Source organism: Apium graveolens, chromosome 8 (genome assembly GCF_009905375.1).
Source record: "Apium graveolens cultivar Ventura chromosome 8, ASM990537v1, whole genome shotgun sequence".
Lineage (NCBI taxonomy): Eukaryota > Viridiplantae > Streptophyta > Magnoliopsida > Apiales > Apiaceae > Apium > Apium graveolens.
This window is the reverse complement of record NC_133654.1, coordinates 185,884,036-185,906,193: the sequence shown is the minus strand read 5'-3', so window position 1 is coordinate 185,906,193 and position 22,158 is coordinate 185,884,036. Positions and strand designations below refer to the sequence as shown.

General features: G+C 36.9%; 2 long non-coding RNA genes across 2 annotated transcripts; both read right to left on the bottom strand.

The window, feature by feature from the left end:
* Positions 1 to 8,273: 8,273 nt before the first annotated feature.
* Positions 8,274 to 9,513, bottom strand: LOC141677567 (uncharacterized). Its single transcript, XR_012557467.1, has 3 exons — positions 9,380 to 9,513; positions 9,181 to 9,258; positions 8,274 to 8,319 (listed from the first exon to the last, which is right to left on the bottom strand). It is a non-coding gene; the product is annotated as an uncharacterized LOC141677567 (long non-coding RNA).
* An 8,247-nt stretch (positions 9,514 to 17,760) lies between these two features.
* Positions 17,761 to 19,000, bottom strand: LOC141677557 (uncharacterized). The gene is made up of 3 exons (XR_012557457.1): positions 18,867 to 19,000; positions 18,668 to 18,745; positions 17,761 to 17,806 (listed from the first exon to the last, which is right to left on the bottom strand). It is a non-coding gene; the product is annotated as an uncharacterized LOC141677557 (long non-coding RNA).
* Between the last annotated feature and the right edge of the window lie 3,158 nt (positions 19,001 to 22,158).

Sequence of the window (22,158 nt, the reverse complement as noted above, 5' to 3'; positions counted from 1 at the left end):
GTTATGCGCTTCTTGCAAAATCTCATGCTTTAGTTCCACAACATTAGGTATCCAAATACATGAATTAACACGGTATATTTCTTTTCCATCTTTTTGAGCTTTAATTTCTTCTCCCGTCAACTTATCCTTTTTGCGATTCATCACTTGCTCTTGACAACATCGAATCTTTTCCAAAATTTCGGGTTGGAAAGACATCGCATATATAGCTTCACCTTCAAACTCTGGAGTCTGCACCTCTATTTCCATCTTTTCAAAATCTTTGATCAATTCTTCCGATGACGTTAACATATTCAACCTTTCCTTGCGACTTAGAGCGTCTGCTACCACATTTGCCTTTCCAGGATGATAGTTCATCGCACAGTCATAATCTTTGATCAATTTCAACCACCTTCTTTGTCTCATATTCAATTCCTTCTGAGTAAAGATACACTTTAAACTCTTATGATCCGTATAAATCTCACACTTTTCCCCGTACAAATAATGCCTCCAAATCTTAAGGGCAAACACAATTGCTGCCAATTCCAAATCATGCATTGGATACTTTTGTTCGTGTGGCTTGAGCTACCTTGACGCATATGCTATTACCTTCCCGTGTTGCATTAACACGCATCCAAGTCCTTTATATGAAGCATCACTGAATATCACAAATTCCCCTTTTTCATCTGGTAACACTAACACTGGGGCGGTTACCAACCTCTTCTTTAACTCTTGAAAACTTTCCTCGCACTTTTCCGTCCATACAAATTTCTCGTTCTTTCTTGTCAACTTCGTTAATGGGACAACAATCTTAGAAAAATCTTGCACAAACATCCTAAAATATCCGGCTAATCCCAGAAAATTTTTGACTTCTGTAGGAGTCTTGGGTCTTTCCCAATTCATTACAGCTTCTATTTTGGCTGGGTCCACTTTGATTCCTCCTTTATTAACTACATGGCCAAGAAATTGCACTTCTTTTAGCCAAAATTCACACTTTGAAAACTTAGCGTACAGCTTCTCTTTCCTCAGAATTTCCAAGGAAATCCTCAAATGCTCCTTATGATCTTCTTCCGTCTTAGAGTAAATCAGTATATCATCGATAAACACAATAACGAACTTATCCAAATATTGCTTGAACACTCTGTTCATAAGATCCATAAATACGGTTGGCTCATTTGTCAAACCAAATACCATTACCAAAAACTCACAGTACCCATATCTCGTTCGAAACGCAGTCTTAGGTATATCTTCTGCTTTAATCTTTAATTGATGATACCCAGATCTTAAATCAATCTTGGAGAAACACGAAGCTCCTTTTAACTGGTCAAACAAATCATCGATCCGCGATAAAGGGTACTTATTCTTAATCGTCAATTTATTTAGTTTGCGGTAATCAATGCACAACCTCATACTTCCATCCTTTTTCTTTATAAATAACACCGGTGCGCCCCACGGGGATACACTTGGTCGAATTACTCCTTTGTCCAACAATTCTTGTAACTGAGCTGCCAATTCCTTCATTTCAACTGGCACCATACGATAGGGAGCTTTCGATACTGGTTCCGTTCCAGGAGCCAAATCAATCGTAAACTCGATCTCTCTGTCTGGAGGTAGTCCAGGAAATTCATCAGGAAATACATCCGGAAAATCTCTTACTATCGGAATATCCTCGATCCTTGAAGATTCCCTCTCCATATCCATGACATGAGCCAAATATACTTCGCATCCTTGTCGTATTAATCTTCTTGCCTCAATAGCCGTTAGGAATTTCTTCTCTTGCCTCTTTCTTTTAAATATCACCTCTTCACCATCCTTGGTTCTTAACTTCACCTTTTTATTTTTACATTCTATTTGCGCTTCATGGTTTGACAACCAATCCATTCCTAGTATAACCTCAAATTCTCCTAACTTAAAGGGAATTAAGTCAGCAGGAAAGTGCCGACCTTCTATAGTCACATCACAATCGGGAAAAACTTTGCTAGCAATAACTTTCTCTTGATTTGCTACCTCTATAATCAAATTAGGTTCTAGAGGGTACGCAACACAATTTAACTTATCAAGAATACTTTCAGAGATAAAAGATCTAGTTGCTCCAGAATCCATCAATACTTTTACTTCTACTGAGTTAATAACAAGCATACATGCTACCACGTCCACATCTTGCACCGCATCTTTCATCGTCATGTTAAAGGTCCTAGCTCTGGGTTGAGCTGATGGTGCTGGGAGAGACGGCGGTCCAGCAATCCTGAGAACATTAGCCTTCTGAACAGGCTCTTTACAATTCCTGGCCATATGGCCCACTTTACCACACTTGAAACAAGCCAAATCAGGTTTCCTTGCTCCACTTGGGCATTCTGAAGAGTAATGCCCCTTCTGGTTGCACTTAAAACACGTTACATCTAACTTATTACACCTTCCCGGGTGTCTCTTTCCACAATTCTTGAATCCGGGGCGTGTTATCCTTCCCCGGTTGTCCTGCTTTCTGGAAACGGTTCTTCTGAGCTCCGTTACCGGGTTTAAACTTCTAAAATTTTTGGTTCTGACCTCCACCATTCTTGCCAAACTTCCCTCTAAACTTTGAACTTCCTTGCTCTTGCTCTGAGCTTTCAAATTTCCTCTTTCTTCCTTCATTTTCTCTCCTTGCAGCTTCATGCTCACCTTTTACTATCATTGCCTTTTGAACCAAGGCAGCATAATTCTTGATCTCTAACAATGCTACTTGACTCCTAATCCACGGCTTAAGTCCCTGTTGGAACCTCTTAGCCTTCTTTGCTTCTGTATTCACATATTTAGGTACGAATCTAGACAATTCCGAGAACTTCACTTCATACTCCGCTACTGACATATCCTCCTGTCTAAGGTCCAGAAATTTCATTTCTAATTAATCTTGCATATAGCTCGGCAAATACTTTTCCAGAAACATTTTAGTGAACCTTTCCCATGTTAAGTCCTTGCCTTCCAACAACGCCTTCGAAGACTCCCACCAGAAACTTGCTTCATCTTTCAGGTAATAACTTGCATACTGAGCTTTCTTGTCATCCTTAACTTCTGCTAACTCAAAAGATTTTTCCATTTCTCTCAACCACGACTGAGCTTTAATTGGTTCTGGCAAACCTAAGAACTCTGGGGGATGAACAGATTGAAAGTGTTTGAAGTTTCCAACTTTAGGGGCCACAGGTTGTTGCAAAAGCTGAGCAAGTCTGCTCATCATGGTGGTTTCAGGGTTTACTTCTGGGTCTTGGGTTGGAATTTCTTCTTCTTCTTGGTGATTTGGTGAGTTGGCCATTTCTTACAAACCTGATTGAGCAATTATTTAGCAATATGATGGCATGGCTTATAAAAACAGTTTCTATAAAATCTCTTTCGCGGGTTTTAAGATTTACCCAATTTGCATATGCAATCCTATTACTACATAATTCTCATATCAGTGTTGTTTTATCATGGCACAGAATAGGGTTTTACGATCTTTAAACATGGTTATACGAAAACATGGTTGCATGGAAATATGATATTGAGAACAGTTTATGAGATATTTAACGTGCATAATGGGAAACAAGACAATGAATTTATTTAAACAAAGGGTACATAAAGATAAGTCTGGCTATCACAGGTTTTGAAATAAGGTACAATAATATAGCAGGGTTAAACAGAGGAAAAACTGGAAAATATCCCCCTATCTACCCTTAACTTCAAACAGCTACTGCTACAATCATAGTTCTGAAATGCAACAAGATAAATAAAAAAGGGATCCCGGCATCTGACCAAGTCTCCCAAAGCCTACAGGTGCTGAAAAACAACAATCTACGGGCTCAACCAACAGTCCCGTCTAATCGTCCAGAATCTATCTCAACACAACCAACATCCAGCGAATGATCTTATGCAACCTCCGGGCCTCAGCATCAGCATCACTAGTGGATGGTCCCTCATCCAATCTCCTCCTGGCAACCTGCTCCACCAACTGAATCCTAGCTCTCCACTCCTCCATCACTACTGAAGTCCTCTACCTAGAGTCTCGAATCAACCTATCCACCAAAGCTCCCAACTCAGGAATGCGGGAGTAAACAAAGTCTCGATCCTGGGCTAACTTGCCACCAACACTGACATGTACAGTTTTAGGCATCTCAGACTCTGGCTCAGGGGCAGGGGTTTCTGTATCTGGCCTCAAGGGTGAACTCTGCATAGGGATCTCACTACTCTTAGAAGGGTCCTCCTATGGGTCTGAACTAACATACACAGGCTCCTCTGGAGAGGGTGGAATGGGGTTCACTGGGGTACCGGTCAAACTAATCTCTTAATCTGAGTCACTACCACTACTGGGATCCTGAGAGAAAACACAAAGCAGCAAGCAAGAAACAATGTTAGGGTTAAATAAAGCTTCCAGCTAACTCACACCCTAACTCTAGTTTCCACTCTAACTGATACACACTTTCCTTAGACTATACCTAATAGTCTAACTCAACTCTATATGAGTCGAACTCTCTCGTGATAGAGATATATACCCAAAATACCCCTTTTATTCCTAACTTGTCTCAAATCATGTAGCTCTGATACCAACTTGTGACGCCCTCAATCTCGGGGTTAGGAAATGAGGACTCACACACCTTTAATCTAATAATTAAATAAACATAAACCCCGATTAACTACTAACAGGATCAACATGATAAAGTATGAGACAAGATTACAACTACCAATCATAAAATATAACTTACAACCCCAAATTATTATTAAATAGACAATATCGATTCCGTCTGGGAACCGACAGATAACCCATTGTATCTTTACAGATTTCCTTCTAGGCGCGTGCTCACTCAAAAATACCACTACCTGCTCTGGCAACCGGAAGCCCTCAACACGGTAGGGACCACCAGGTACGCTCTTACGAGCAGTGTGCCTAAGCCTGGCCATCTTCTTGCTTAACTGCCATGGTTAGATTAAAACAAAACATATGAGTATAAAACTCAGCAAGTAACTATAAAGCAGTTCTACAATATCAATTCCATAATACACTTTACCATACTAAGGGCATTCTACTTTGTTTGTTCTAGGTGGCAGATTTCCAGCTTTTGGGATTAAGGAAAGGTTTTGAAGGATAATGTGGGGATTTCAAGGAACAAGGCTCAATGCAAGACGAAAACTGACATTTATCACAAATCATTAAAGTATCAGAATAGATCTTTCAGAAAGAGGAAAGCAACAGTATTTCACTTTATGAGATCAAATTTATGATCAACATATTAAAAATCTGGGTTCTCGAGCTTTAAGCTCCACTTTAACATAATCAACTCTTTTCAAAACAATATAAAACATTTTCATTTTCAAGAATCAATTTACTGATCAGAAAGTTTCAGTTCCCTTTTAAATAATCAATTAGAACCCTTGATTGGATCACTTTTATCTTTCCATTTCATTATAATATGGGTGATCAGCCCGTACCAACCTCCATCTGGTCTTTAAGGTACCAATCGGCATAATTTCAGCCTTAAGTTGGACTAGCCCCGCTAGCCTCTTACCATGACTGGACTAGTCCCACTAGCCTCTTACGTCCCAATCCATTCCATCAGGAATTCGTTTGGAAAACCATGAGTTGGAAAAAAAATAGGTTTTCTAAAATCCATTTTATCATTACCAAGAATATGAAATCATTCAGACTCTTTCGAGTTGAAACTCATTCTTAAGTCAGATTTAAAAAAAAACAAAGTTCAGGGAGTAATTCAAGGATAAGCAAGAAATAATTCTTAAGGATTCTGTATCAAGGCTAACAAGGTACTTAAGTTAGAAGGATCAACATCTGTTTAGGGACCAATAGGGTGATCAGGAAATAAAGTATCATTAAACAGGGTTCGCAAAGATAATTATAGGGTTCAATACAATTCATGGCTTAATAAATAACTTGAACAGAAAGGACAGGTTATCAAAGGGTTGAATCAGTAAGCTTATCAATAACAGTTTATCAAAATTAAAGGCAGGGTATCTTAAATCAATATCGGGGTTTCACTAATTAAACAGTTCAATACTCTACATGGTATGAATAACATTCTCTTTATAATCATTTACACAAGTAATCAGAGTTACTTGCCTGAATTTGCTTTCCTGAAGGTTGAACTACTACCACCTAGTATACCCTTTCCTTTCCTAGCATGAATGCCCTCACGCTCCGAATCTACAATAAAAACCAAAACCTTAATCAGTTTCTCAACTCTCGTTCCCGGAACGATCACTCAATACGATAACTCGATTATAACCTTGACCCGAGTATACGAATATAGCGCATACACATAAGCACATAGCACATCTGTAACACCCCCAAATCCAAGGTAGTGAATTCGGGTCGTTACGATCACTTATTAATTAAATAATTCTCTTTTCACAATATTACTCGACCTTTTATTCAAACTCACATACACACAGGTTATACGCTTGGAAACAGTAACAAATAAATCATCTCCACTTATCTACCTGACGGGGCTAGCGCACAAAAAGCCTACAGAACTCACGAGCTTTCCTTACCCACCTACGGACAGCAGTCCTGGTCTGATCCATGCTGGTAGTCTGTTGTGATATGATATATAAAAGCAAGGGTGAGCATTATAGCTCAGCAAGGTATAAATCCCCATAATTAAGTATGTAAGGATAAATAAAACCAATAATTATACTTTGTATCTCCAAAGCGTTCTGAAAGTTTATATGTTTGTCAAATTTATAATATTCTCAAAATCAACTACAATAATATATCCACTGAATACTTGTATCCATCTCTTTCTCAAAATCATTTTATACTCGTACTCATTTTATTTCAAAATCTTAAGATGTTACTTGAACCAAGATTCTCAAATGGGTGTGATATATATTCATCAACATCCCAATTTAAAACTCAGCCTTATGGGCAGATTTCTCAAATGGATTTGATATATATTCATCAATATCCTTGTTTTAAACTCAGCCTTATCGGCTCTCTGTTGTATATTTCACAACAGTTTTTCCAAAATGGAAGAAAGGGACTATACTGGAATAAACCACGTATCGGTGATCAGCCGAATACGAAATTTTCTCTACTAGTAGAAGGAATACAAACCTAGCCGCCTTTAGGCTCATCAAGACACTACACGGTGGTTACCCATTGCCGTGCAAGTCCGAAAGTCAATGGTCACATAGACCATATAACCGTACAATGCGCCACTCCGCGCTTGCATAATGCGCCACTCCGCGCCTGGTCACTGCCCGATACCACTCCCTGCCGGGCAGGCCACATTCCAGTCCCAAAACAATTATATCTTTTGCTCAAAATCCTTTTTCGAAGGAATAGGTCGTTAAAAGTTGACCTGTAAATAAGATGATTTATTCATCACTTTTAACTCAATTGATCTTTGGGAGTTGTCGGAGTTTTGAATTTAAAATTATTTTCAAATCCCTATCGGTAGTAGGGTGACACATATATTACTCACTTGTTCTTTATTGAACGAGGAAGCAAAACTCTTATGCTTCTAGACTAAGTTCCCTAAGGTTTTGATACGTTTCAAATGATTAATCTCTTTCAAGATTTTTGAATAATTTAGAAAGTACCTTTGGGAACTATATCTATTTTTAAATAAGTTTTTAGAAGTCCGAAGATATTAAATATCTAAGGTCTCATAATAATTTAAGAGGGATTCAATGAATTGATAAAATCTTATAAATAAAACATCTTTGTATAAGGTTCAATGAATTGATAAAATCTTAAGTACAGAATATTTTGTGAATAAGGTCCAACGAATGGAGACACCTTAATCAAATAATCAAAACATGATTTGGTATCCTATAATTGCTCTTTGAATAGTTAAATCTTTATTAAATAACGTGAAATTATTTATAAACTATTCAGTATATTTTAAATACTTTCTGGATATTTAATAATCCCTTAAATATCGCTTTATAAAATAATCAATCAAGTAAGGGTGTCCCTTAAATGAATAAACCAATATTTCTCGAAGTTTAAGTCAAAATCTCAATCGTTCGCTTGATATATATATTACGCGAACGTACTTTGTTTATTGAAATAGAAATCTTTCGCGTCCGGCTCTCTCCGGAATTAAATCGTTATTAAAATATCTTCAACTCCCATTATCATATATTATATTTGAAATACGTTTCAACTTCTCATACTCGTGTAAAACGAAATTTGTTTTCGTAAACAATCGCATAATTCGTATGCATTGATATCATAGACAAGCATATATATATTTGAACTGTAAATCATGGCATCAATATCACAACAGTATATATATAGTATGGATAGTATGAGATAGGGTTTCGAAAACTTGCCTCGAGTAATCGAAGTGGTATGGTCTCTGGTGTTTGGTTGGCGATCTATAAACAAAAACCAACGGTCTAAGTTAGTACGCGATTAACGTCTCGCTTTTATTAAGCAACTTTCGCAACTACTCAAGTATAACGAATCTCCGATCGTCACATTCTCAACACTTATATTCTCACTTTATAACATGGTCGGGTTTTGAAATCGATCGTTCGCTTTAGAAAGTCCATTTCGAGTTTTAAGCTCGAACGTGAGAAAATGTTTGTCAAAACTAGGTTTTTTATGCATTTCTCGCTTGCGCTTGCTTTACCAAAATATTTTTATAAAATCGAAAAATTAATATTTTCCTAAGATTCTTTTTGGACAGTCTTCTCTACTGTCATATCCATTTTTCATAATTTTTCCAGAATCTCAAAATTATTTTAAGTCCTTCAAAATCACCATGCAAGTGGACTTAAGTGCAGTTGGCTAATCGCAGAAATGTTTTACACTAAAACGACCATAACTCCTAAACCGTAAATCTCCTCATGATGATCTACACATGTATAGAAACTATAAAACAATATCTATCTATTCATGGCCAGTGGTTTTCAAATTTTAACCATTTTCATGCCGACTGTCTTGCAGAAAACAGATCAAGTGCAAGAATGCCCAAACTCAATTTCTACTACTTGATCTTAACCCAATCACTACCTATAACCATCATAAACACAAGTACTTCTCAAGATCCACCCACATGAACCTTATATGCTCTATCTAGTACCACATACATGGATTACAACTCAACATCTCAAGCCTTTAGCAAGAACATAATCAATACAAACTCAAACAAACACAATCCTTTGGATCTTAACACTACAACAAACATAACTCTTAAATCCAACCATAAAACCTTAAAGGTTTGAAAGTTATACCTTCTTGGACACTAGGAAGGTTAGTTCTAGGATGATTGAGGCTTGGTTTTCTTAGAAAACACTTAGAAGGGCTAGATCCTTAAGAAACAAAACCAAGAAACAAGTTAAAATTTCGGAGTAACCTTTCTGCACCTCATTCAAACATTTTTATAAAATTGAAAAAAACTAATTTGAGGCTGAAATTTGGTACGAAGCTTACCCATGATATAGAGAAGCTATGGTAAAAATTTCATGATATTTGAATGAGTATATTTTGAGTTATGAATTTTTCTTTCTCCCTTGCTCAGAAAATCCGAACTGCTGGAATGAAAAATGGGAGAGGTTTAAGTGAGGGAAAAGGGGTTGTTTTCTTTTGTGGCTAAAGTGTGGGAGTGTATAATGAATATATGGGATGTATGCAGCAGATTTGACAATAATTTGGCAAAGGTATGGGTTGGTTTGATTGTGTGGTGAAGTGAGAAAAGGGAGAAGTATGGCTTGTGTACTTGTTTGTCTCCCATCACTATTCAACACTATTCCACTAACTATTCTAGTTAGCTTCTAATCATCTAGTTACACTCCTAACTACTAGTTAGGACTTGGTTATGCATGGCCAACTTGTATGGGATTTAATTTCTCATTCGTTTATTTATCGTAAATGCAATCGTCGTTCCATTCCGATAGTTTCCACGTATAACGACTTGTTTCGTAGCGATTTCTTTTATCGCTTATAAACCTATAACCAATTCCATTCCTTCTCTTGATCATAGAAATACCTTGATATATTATTTATTTCATGTAGTATTCCCGGTTCTATGCCATTCTTTACGGATACGAAAACACGTAGTATAATTGTGAATCTTCGAATTCCGTCGGCTTTTACATTCACTTATTTTCCTCGATAAACAAGAATATGATCTCGGATTCTCAAAATTCCACTATTCATTTAATGATGATCCCCATACGTATTACTTAATTAGCTCAAGTTACTATTCACAGAAGTTTTAAAATATTACAAAAATCAGGGTTCTTACAGTCTCCCCCCCTTAAAAGGATTCCGTCCCGGAATCAACTCACAAATAGATGGGGGTACCTTTCTCGCAGGTGGCTCTCTAATTCCCAAGTCGACTCCTCGACCTTGGGATGTCTCAATAAGAATCTGAATAGCTTGACACTCTTGTCCCTGAGTACTTGCTCTTTTCAACCAATGATTTCAACTGGTTGCTCAATGTAGGACAGATCTAGTACTTACTCATGTTTCACTATATTCTTGGTATCCGCATTATACTTTCTCAATATTGGCACATGAAAAACACTATGAACCTGTTCAAGGTTTAGATGTAAAGCCAATTCATATGCCACGGTTCTATTTGTCACAAAATCTCAAAGGACCCATATATCGGGAACTCAACTTCCCTTTCTTTCCAAATCTCATCAGTCCTTCCCATGGTGACACTTTCAAAAATACCTGGTCACCCACTTCATACTCTCTGTCTTTTCGTGCTAAGTCGGCATATTTACGTTGTCGGTCTTGGGCTGCCGCTAAGCATCCTCTGATCAACTCAACTATGTCCCTCGTTCTTTACACCAAGTCGGGACCTAGTAACTTTCTTTCACCAACTTCATCCCAGTACAAGGGTGAATGGCACCTTCGACCATACAGCGCCTCATGTGGGGGCATTTCTATACTCGCATGATAACTATGATTGTAGGCAAACTCTATCAAAGATAGGTGTTCATCTCAATAACCTTAAAAATCAATTACAAAATTTCTCAACATGTACTCCAATGTCTGAATGATTCACTCACTTTGTCCATCGGTTTGGGGATGGTATGCAATACTCACATTCAGTTTGGTTCATAAGCATTCCTGAAAGCTCCTCAAAAAAATCTGGAGTTGAATCGGGGATCTCTGTCAGATACGATAGCTACAGAGACTCCATGTCTTATCACAATTTCCTTGATGTATAGCTCTGCTAATCTATCCACCATGTAGGTTTTCTTGATTGGAAGAAAGTATGCTGACTTGGTCAGTCGATATATAATTACTCATATTGCATCACGGTTAGCCTTAGCTCGGGGAAATCCTACCACAGAATCCATGGCTATTTGTTCCCACTTTCACATCGGAATTCCTAAGGGTTGTAGGAGTCCCCTCGGTCGCTGATGTTCCACCTTCACTCTTTAACAGGTCAAACACTTACTAACCCAATTGGCCACGTCTCTTTTCATGTTGGGTCATCAATAATATTTCTTTGGATCTCGGTACATCTTGGTACCTCCAGGATGAATTGAATATCTAGAATTATGTCCTTCGCGTAAAATTTCATCTTTTAATTCTCGAACATTCGGAATCCAAATCCGGTTCGCATACCTCATAATTCCCTTCTCATCTTTCTCATATTTGACTTCTTCTCAGTCAAAGATTCTCGCTCTTCATTCGTCTTCTCTTCCTGATAATATCCCATCTTTTCTAACAATTCCAGTTCTAATTTGATCTCAATTAGTCCATCAGTCCCTTTACCAGTGACTTCACCTCTATCTCCATCTCCTCGAGTTCTCTACTAGTTCCTCCGGCGTTGTCAACATCTTGAGTCTCTCTTTACTACTAAGGGCATCGACCACCACATTGGCCTTCCCTGGGTGATATAAAATCTCACCGACATAGTCTTTCATTAACTCTAACCATCTCCTCTGTCTCCTGTTGAGTTCTTTCTGAGTAAATATATACTTAAGGCTCTTATGGTTAGTGTAGATCTCACAATTTTCTCTGTATGGATATTGTCTCCAATTTTTCAAAGCAAAACTATTACTGCTAATTCTAATTCATGAGTAGGGTATCTTACTTCATATTCCTTCAACTGCCGTGAGGCATAAGCAACCATTTTCCCATGCCACATGAGCATGCATCATAATCCTTTATGTGACGCATCACTATAGATCACAAAATCACCCTTTCCATCGGGCAATGCCAGCACGAGGGCTGATACCAAACTTCTTTTCAATTCCTGAAAACTTTCCTCACATTTTTCATTCCACACAACCTTTTTCGTTTTGTAAGTAGGCCTAATCAAAGGTCCTGATATCTTAACGAAATCCCGTACGAACCTCTCATAAAACCAGTTAATTCCCAAAAAGTTCCTACTTCCGTAGGTGTGGTTATTTTTTTCTCATTGGAATACTGCCTCAACATTGGTAGGGTCAACTAACACTCCTTCGCTGCTCATCAATTGTCCTAAGATCTGAACTTCATTTTGCCAGAATTCGCACCTTGAGAATTTGGAAAACAACTTTTCTCTTCTCAATGCTTCTACCACTATCCTCAGATATTCCGCATGTTCTTCTTCCGTTTTAGAATAGAATAAATATTATCAATAAAAAAATAATGACGCACACATCCAAATACTTTTTAAACACTCGATTCACAAAGTCCATGAAAGCTACTGGGGCATTTTTTAGCCCGAACGACGTCACCAAGAACTCATAATGTCCATACCTCATGCGAAATACGGTATTTATCCCCTGTTTTAATCTTCAGTTGGTGATATCCCATTCTTAGATCGATTTTCAAAAAGTGTACCACTCCTTCAAGTTGGTCAAACGAATCGTCAATTCTAGAGAGAGGGTATCTGTTCTTAATAGTCAGCTTATTCAGTTCCCTATACTCTGTGCACAATCGCATACTACCATCCTTCTTTTCGACAAACAACATTGGTGTGCCTCATGGTGACACATTAGGTCTCATCATTCCTTTATTCAACAGTTCTTGCAACTATGAAGTCAATTCTTTCATTTCAACCGGGGCTAGCCTATATGGGGCTTTTTGAAACTGATGTCGTTCCTGATGCTAATTCGATAACGAACTCTATCTCTCGGTCATGTGATAATCCTGAAAGGTCTTTGGAAAACACATCCTCAAACTCGTGAACAACTGGTATGTCACGTACATCGGGGCTTCTCTCTTAGTACCCGCCACGTATGCTAAATACGCTTTGCTATCTTTCCTTAATAATTGGTTTGCTTGAGCAATATTAAAAAATTTCTGGGTCTGATGCTGACCCTTAATCATAATTTTCTTGCCGTTAGGCATTCAGATTTTAACTTTCTTTCCTTTATAATCAATCTTAGCACCATTGCTCGACAACCAATCCATTTTTAAGACCACACCAAATTCTGTCAGCCTGAAAGGAATTAAGTCCAACTTAAAGTCCTTCCCTCCTAGTTCCCACTTGCAGATTAGATGAATCTCATTAATTGGAACAACCTCTCGATTCACTATTTCTATTCGTAATAATTCTCGCATTGGAATCACATTAAGTTTTAACTTGGCCAAAAATCTCGCGATATAAAATACTTAGTTACTTCAGAATTAAACAGAATATTTGCAGTAACCAAATTGAGTAAAAGGTTACCTGCTATCACGCCCTAGCTGGGTTGGGGCAGTTGCTAGAATAATGTCCTAGTTTGTTGCAATTAAAGCACCTCAGTAGCTCTTTTCCCAATTACATACCCCGGGATGTTTCTCCCCACATGACTTATGATCCGGTAGGGGTGACCGAAACTAGTTATGAAACGTAGTCTTATATTGACCACCACCCTGGGTGATACTCTTGCTTACCGGTTCGCTAAACCCGGTACCCACTACGGGTTGGGACACCGCTCCCCTCTCAGTCCTAATCGGAAAGTTCTGTTTATTGCTCTGCCGCCTTGGCTTCCAAACTCCTCTTCTTGCTCTCTTCCTCTTTTTGACTTTGCTCACTCTCTGCCTCTACAATCGAGGCCTTTTTGCACATAGTCTGTTATCTCAAGTAATGACACTCGGTCCTGAATCCATTGTTTCAGCCCTTGCTGAAATCTCCTTGCCTTTTTCTCTTTCGTGTTCACAAACTCCGGCATGAATCTCGACAGTTCAATAAATTTGTCTTTGTACACATCCACTGACATCTTATCTTACTTAATCTCTAGAAACTTCAACTCCATCTGAACCTCCATAAACCTAGGAAATACTTTTCCCCATGTGATAATCACATCAGTCTCCAGGGTTCCTTTAGGTTCCCACTAATACTTTGCTTCTCCTTTCAACATATAATTGGTGAACACAGTCTTTTGCGTCTCTTCTATGGGCACTATCTCAAAACTCTTTTCCATTTCTTTCAGCCAAGCTCTGGCCTTAACAGGTTAGCAGTCCCTTGAAATTTCTAGGGGTTTTAACAACTTAAAGGCCTTAAAGACATTAGTAACTGGAACATGATCCACCTGGGTTGAGGGTGACAATTTAAATTCTCTCGAAGAAGATTCATAATTTGGTCCATGGGGTTTCCTCTCTGGCCTTCCCCCTCGTTAGTATCCATAGTTTCTTCTTCATTGTAATCCTCTAAGCCGAATTCATTATATTCGACTTCCTCGTGTTCTTGGTTATTTTGGTTTACCAATTCAGCAGGGTTTGCTCTAGTTTCCCAATATGTCGGGGTGGCATCGTTATGCTATTATAAAAGATCACCAATATAACATTATTCGCGTCTCTACTCATTATGTTAAAGTCGCTTAATAACTCACTTTATCACAAATACATTCTTCATTCCTCTTTAGTTACTCGCAACGTTGTGCCCACGCACCTGATTTGATGCGTTAACAAAAGACGACATCATGCCGAGAATATACACGTAGCTCCTAGTGACATCCCACTCTTGAAATTCTGCGTCAGACTTATTGGTTTTCTCCTCCAGTAGTTTGGAGCTTGCTGCGTTGATTGCAGGAGCATGAAACTTTTCAGAAATTATTCTGTCAATTCTCGCTTTCCGTGTCAAACCATAATGGCTTAACGGACGAAATGATTTCGTATTATCGCATAGCATTCTCATCTTGGGACACGCTAAAATCTTCCTTATAGGACATAGATTCCTCAATGGTATAGCGAATACCCTTCTTGGTAGAATCGCTGTTCGTCATGTATTGAACCCTTATTATCGGAACAATACTTTCAACCAATTCAGGTAACGTAATAACCTTAATAGTAAAAGAATTAAGCATCTTGATTCTTGCCTAATATGTCTCCTCAAGGACACTCTATAAAGAGCTATGAGTGGCAAGACTCGGGTTTTCCAATCAACCTATGGTATTGGGGTATCGTCTTCATCCCGCTTTCTCCGGAGACTTAGCTCCACTTCTATATCAACATTATAAAAAAAAATCATGTACAATTTTCTCCTTTCCTCATTATGTCGATCTTAAACGATTCCATCAATTTCCGTATAACACTTCACATAAACACTTCAACATAACTCCTGGTAGTCCATCAACAAACTCTATTGGCTCAACCAATAGACTCTCTTTCGCATATAACTCTTAGCAATCTTTTCTCTGAGTGCTACAACTCATTCTCTTCCCCTAATGTTGGCTTTTCAATCGACTGTTAATAACTCAACCAATGCCTCAACTCTTAAGGCTAAGGTCCCCTTGGGTACTACCGTCGCGACTACTCTATAGTAATCCGACTACGAACTCGATGAGAGTTCTTGTTAACTTTTAGATCCTCAGTCTACCCATTTTACTCTTACTGCTTCCAAAACTTATAACCTTTGGCTCTGATACCATTTCTGTAACACCCCCAAATCCAAGGTAGTGAATTCGGGTCGTTACGATCACTTATTAATTAAATAATTCTCTTTTCACAATATTACTCGACCTTTTATTCAAACTCACATACACACAGGTTATACGCTTGGAAACAGTAACAAATAAATCATCTCCACTTATCTACCTGACGGGGCTAGCGCACAAAAAGCCTACAGAACTCACGAGCTTTCCTTACCCGCCTACGGACAGCAGTCCTGGTCTGATCCATGCTGGTAGTCTGTTGTGATATGATATATAAAAGCAAGGGTGAGCATTATAGCTCAGCAAGGTATAAATCCCCATAATTAAGTATGTAAGGATAAATAAAACCAATAATTATACTTTGTATCTCCAAAGCGTTCTGAAAGTTTATATGTTTGTCAAATTTATAATATTCTCAAAATCAACTACAATAATATATCCACTGAATACTTGTATCCATCTCTTTCTCAAAATCATTTTATACTCGTACTCATTTTATTTCAAAATCTTAAGATGTTACTTGAACCAAGATTCTCAAATGGGTGTGATATATATTCATCAACATCCCAATTTAAAACTCAGCCTTATGGGCAGATTTCTCAAATGGATTTGATATATATTCATCAATATCCTTGTTTTAAACTCAGCCTTATCGGCTCTCTGTTGTATATTTCACAACAGTTTTTCCAAAATGGAAGAAAGGGACTATACTGGAATAAACCACGTATCGGTGATCAGCCGAATACGAAATTTTCTCTACTAGTAGAAGGAATACAAACCTAGCCGCCTTTAGGCTCATCAAGACACTACACGGTGGTTACCCATTGCCGTGCAAGTCCGAAAGTCAATGGTCACATAGACCATATAACCGTACAATGCGCCACTCCGCGCTTGCATAATGCGCCACTCCGCGCCTGGTCACTGCCCGATACCACTCCCTGCCGGGCAGGCCACATTCCAGTCCCAAAACAATTATATCTTTTGCTCAAAATCCTTTTTCGAAGGAATAGGTCGTTAAAAGTTGACCTGTAAATAAGATGATTTATTCATCACTTTTAACTCAATTGATCTTTGGGAGTTGTCGGAGTTTTGAATTTAAAATTATTTTCAAATCCCTATCGGTAGTAGGGTGACACATATATTACTCACTTGTTCTTTATTGAACGAGGAAGCAAAACTCTTATGCTTCTAGACTAAGTTCCCTAAGGTTTTGATACGTTTCAAATGATTAATCTCTTTCAAGATTTTTGAATAATTTAGAAAGTACCTTTGGGAACTATATCTATTTTTAAATAAGTTTTTAGAAGTCCGAAGATATTAAATATCTAAGGTCTCATAATAATTTAAGAGGGATTCAATGAATTGATAAAATCTTATAAATAAAACATCTTTGTATAAGGTTCAATGAATTGATAAAATCTTAAGTACAGAATATTTTGTGAATAAGGTCCAACGAATGGAGACACCTTAATCAAATAATCAAAACATGATTTGGTATCCTATAATTGCTCTTTGAATAGTTAAATCTTTATTAAATAACGTGAAATTATTTATAAACTATTCAGTATATTTTAAATACTTTCTGGATATTTAATAATCCCTTAAATATCGCTTTATAAAATAATCAATCAAGTAAGGGTGTCCCTTAAATGAATAAACCAATATTTCTCGAAGTTTAAGTCAAAATCTCAATCGTTCGCTTGATATATATATTACGCGAACGTACTTTGTTTATTGAAATAGAAATCTTTCGCGTCCGGCTCTCTCCGGAATTAAATCGTTATTAAAATATCTTCAACTCCCATTATCATATATTATATTTGAAATACGTTTCAACTTCTCATACTCGTGTAAAACGAAATTTGTTTTCGTAAACAATCGCATAATTCGTATGCATTGATATCATAGACAAGCATATATATATTTGAACTGTAAATCATGGCATCAATATCACAACAGTATATATATAGTATGGATAGTATGAGATAGGGTTTCGAAAACTTGCCTCGAGTAATCGAAGTGGTATGGTCTCTGGTGTTTGGTTGGCGATCTATAAACAAAAACCAACGGTCTAAGTTAGTACGCGATTAACGTCTCGCTTTTATTAAGCAACTTTCGCAACTACTCAAGTATAACGAATCTCCGATCGTCACATTCTCAACACTTATATTCTCACTTTATAACATGGTCGGGTTTTGAAATCGATCGTTCGCTTTAGAAAGTCCATTTCGAGTTTTAAGCTCGAACGTGAGAAAATGTTTGTCAAAACTAGGTTTTTTATGCATTTCTCGCTTGCGCTTGCTTTACCAAAATATTTTTATAAAATCGAAAAATTAATATTTTCCTAAGATTCTTTTTGGACAGTCTTCTCTACTGTCATATCCATTTTTCATAATTTTTCCAGAATCTCAAAATTATTTTAAGTCCTTCAAAATCACCATGCAAGTGGACTTAAGTGCAGTTGGCTAATCGCAGAAATGTTTTACACTAAAACGACCATAACTCCTAAACCGTAAATCTCCTCATGATGATCTACACATGTATAGAAACTATAAAACAATATCTATCTATTCATGGCCAGTGGTTTTCAAATTTTAACCATTTTCATGCCGACTGTCTTGCAGAAAACAGATCAAGTGCAAGAATGCCCAAACTCAATTTCTACTACTTGATCTTAACCCAATCACTACCTATAACCATCATAAACACAAGTACTTCTCAAGATCCACCCACATGAACCTTATATGCTCTATCTAGTACCACATACATGGATTACAACTCAACATCTCAAGCCTTTAGCAAGAACATAATCAATACAAACTCAAACAAACACAATCCTTTGGATCTTAACACTACAACAAACATAACTCTTAAATCCAACCATAAAACCTTAAAGGTTTGAAAGTTATACCTTCTTGGACACTAGGAAGGTTAGTTCTAGGATGATTGAGGCTTGGTTTTCTTAGAAAACACTTAGAAGGGCTAGATCCTTAAGAAACAAAACCAAGAAACAAGTTAAAATTTCGGAGTAACCTTTCTGCACCTCATTCAAACATTTTTATAAAATTGAAAAAAACTAATTTGAGGCTGAAATTTGGTACGAAGCTTACCCATGATATAGAGAAGCTATGGTAAAAATTTCATGATATTTGAATGAGTATATTTTGAGTTATGAATTTTTCTTTCTCCCTTGCTCAGAAAATCCGAACTGCTGGAATGAAAAATGGGAGAGGTTTAAGTGAGGGAAAAGGGGTTGTTTTCTTTTGTGGCTAAAGTGTGGGAGTGTATAATGAATATATGGGATGTATGCAGCAGATTTGACAATAATTTGGCAAAGGTATGGGTTGGTTTGATTGTGTGGTGAAGTGAGAAAAGGGAGAAGTATGGCTTGTGTACTTGTTTGTCTCCCATCACTATTCAACACTATTCCACTAACTATTCTAGTTAGCTTCTAATCATCTAGTTACACTCCTAACTACTAGTTAGGACTTGGTTATGCATGGCCAACTTGTATGGGATTTAATTTCTCATTCGTTTATTTATCGTAAATGCAATCGTCGTTCCATTCCGATAGTTTCCACGTATAACGACTTGTTTCGTAGCGATTTCTTTTATCGCTTATAAACCTATAACTAATTCCATTCCTTCTCTTGATCATAGAAATACCTTGATATATTATTTATTTCATGTAGTATTCCCGGTTCTATGCCATTCTTTACGGATACGAAAACACGTAGTATAATTGTGAATCTTCGAATTCCGTCGGCTTTTACATTCACTTATTTTCCTCGATAAACAAGAATATGATCTCGGATTCTCAAAATTCCACTATTCATTTAATGATGATCCCCATACGTATTACTTAATTAGCTCAAGTTACTATTCACAGAAGTTTTAAAATATTACAAAAATCAGGGTTCTTACAATATCACACGTCATATATATTTTACTCTTAACCTTTACACCTTTATATACTCGACCATCGTCTTATAAACATCTTTTTCTTAATTCGAAGTCAAATCGTACTTTATAAAGTACACATAGCTCTTTTTACTAGAAATTCTTATCCGAATAAACAAACGGCAAAACTTGCATTATCTACCTTAAAGTCATCTTTAAGCCAACAATACAAATCAATCATCCCATTTCCATATACTTTAATTCGAATCAAAACAACCACAAATAAATCACCTTTCTTCAAGAATTTCAAATGCAATTACTTAGCAAGGGATTAGAACCAATTCATTCATTTCTCTACTTGCATTCTATTCGGCCATTCACATAAAACACAACCATGTATACTCAAATTCATCTCATATAATCGAACACAAATAATGCAAATTACAAGAATCGTTTACGCAATTAAACTTTATCCATTTTAATCAAAAATCCGAATCATAATCTTATTAAGAATCAAAAATCAACACCTTCTTTTAACTATAAAAATTCGAACACAAACACCACCCAATAATTGTCATGCAATCAAGTTCTCACTAGCCACTAAGATAATTAGCAAAAATCAACTTAATTCTCTTTTTAAGCATAAGACCCATTCGGGTTTTTCAATAAATCACATATGCAAGGATCAATTTTGACATGCAAAGTTGTATATCACATTTCCCACATGTTTTATACCTTAACTTAACCATTCAATTCATTTTCATCAAGATTCTCGAATCACAAATCAAAACATCCATAATGACTTAGACTTTAACCAAATTATTCAATCATCTCGCATGCATTCACTTAATCGTCAAGTAATTCTCTCCTAGACCCATTTTCTATTCGGCAAAAATCAAGATTCACAACTCAAGGACTAAACATTGACATGCATAACTTGTTCTTCTTTAAAACCAACATGCAATTACTTTATATACTAAATAAGCTAAGATCAAGTCATCAAATTCAATTCCCCTTTTTAATTATCACAAAGCCGAATTATAACCCAACATGCAACCTTAAATTTTTTATTTCCTAATCATCATACGACTTTCACACATATCAATAATCCAAACAAATCCATTTTCAATCACATACTCAAGTTTTAAAGGAAATACCAAAAACTCTTTTGATTTTTTCAAAACTAAACATGCAAGGCTTAAAAATCAATTTAACACATCATTAAAACTCCACTGGCTCTCCTTGGATCATAGCCGGTGGTGGTCGAACTTAAGAGAGCCCGCAACGGGTCTCCTCTTGAGTTTTAAACCTCATAATCCACTCGAATTCACTCTTATAGTTTTGTATCAAGAAATCAATTACCTTGAACACAACCATAGAGATCAACATCAAAACACTTACACAATACTTATATGCAAGTGGAAATTGAGATGTATACCAAAAATAGAGACTAAAGAAAGCAATATCTTTGAGTTTGAGTGAGGTTTGAGTGTTGCATGCAAGAGAGAGGGATGAGAGATGGAGAGAGCCGCGAGAGAGAGAGAGAGAGAGAGAGAGAGAGAGAGAGAGAGAGAGAGAGAGAGAGAGAGAGAGAGAGTAGCCGAGAGGAAGAGAGTGAAAAAGAAAAGAGAAGGGGAGAGTGGAGTGCATGGGAAAGAAAAGAAAAAAAAGGGGGGAAGATGGTTTATAAACTATCAAAGGCAAGGGCATTTTAGTAATCTACTAAATCCCTTTTATGCCTAATTGATTCTTTCTTTTTACTCAAATGTAATAGAAATCAATTATAAAATATATCTCTCTCGAAAAGTCGAAAATTATTGCAAGTGACAATTTTAATACGTAGATCTCAAAATTAGCTTTTCAACCATTACTCATAATAGATTTTTGAGCGGACGGTTGATTTTATATGAATTTCGTAAGCTCGCATTAATAATAACATTTTTCCACATAAAAATCAATTAAAATTCAATGACCACCAAATAAATCCATTCATTATTTTTAAAAAGTCTCTAGAACTACTATGAAGATAACAAAATAAATCCCATGTTTTTATCTTACTCGGATGATTTTATAAAAATGCATGAAGGGTAAATAAACCTTTATTCAAATCAAATAATTCCTTTAAATTCATAAAAATGTCACAAAGCACATAGTCATGCACATAGACAAGCAATCACACATATACGATCACATAACAACTCAGGTCTGATCAGAGAATTTTTCCTTCTTTAATCTTTACCCCTTTTTACGCGTATCGGGTCACGTTGAGCTTGACGGCCCGACGCTCAGCTTTTCGATTACGCTTCTCATTATCACTATCGACCGACACGTCACTTAGGACGAAGTACTTTATTTAAACATTCCTTTCACTCAATCACACATAATTCACATTTTATATTCTTTAAATCTTTATTAGGACGGGTTCCGTTCTACCTAACGGCCCGACAACACAGCTTAACTTCTAAGCTGACTTTTTAATTTGGAACGCTTTTACTTACGCTC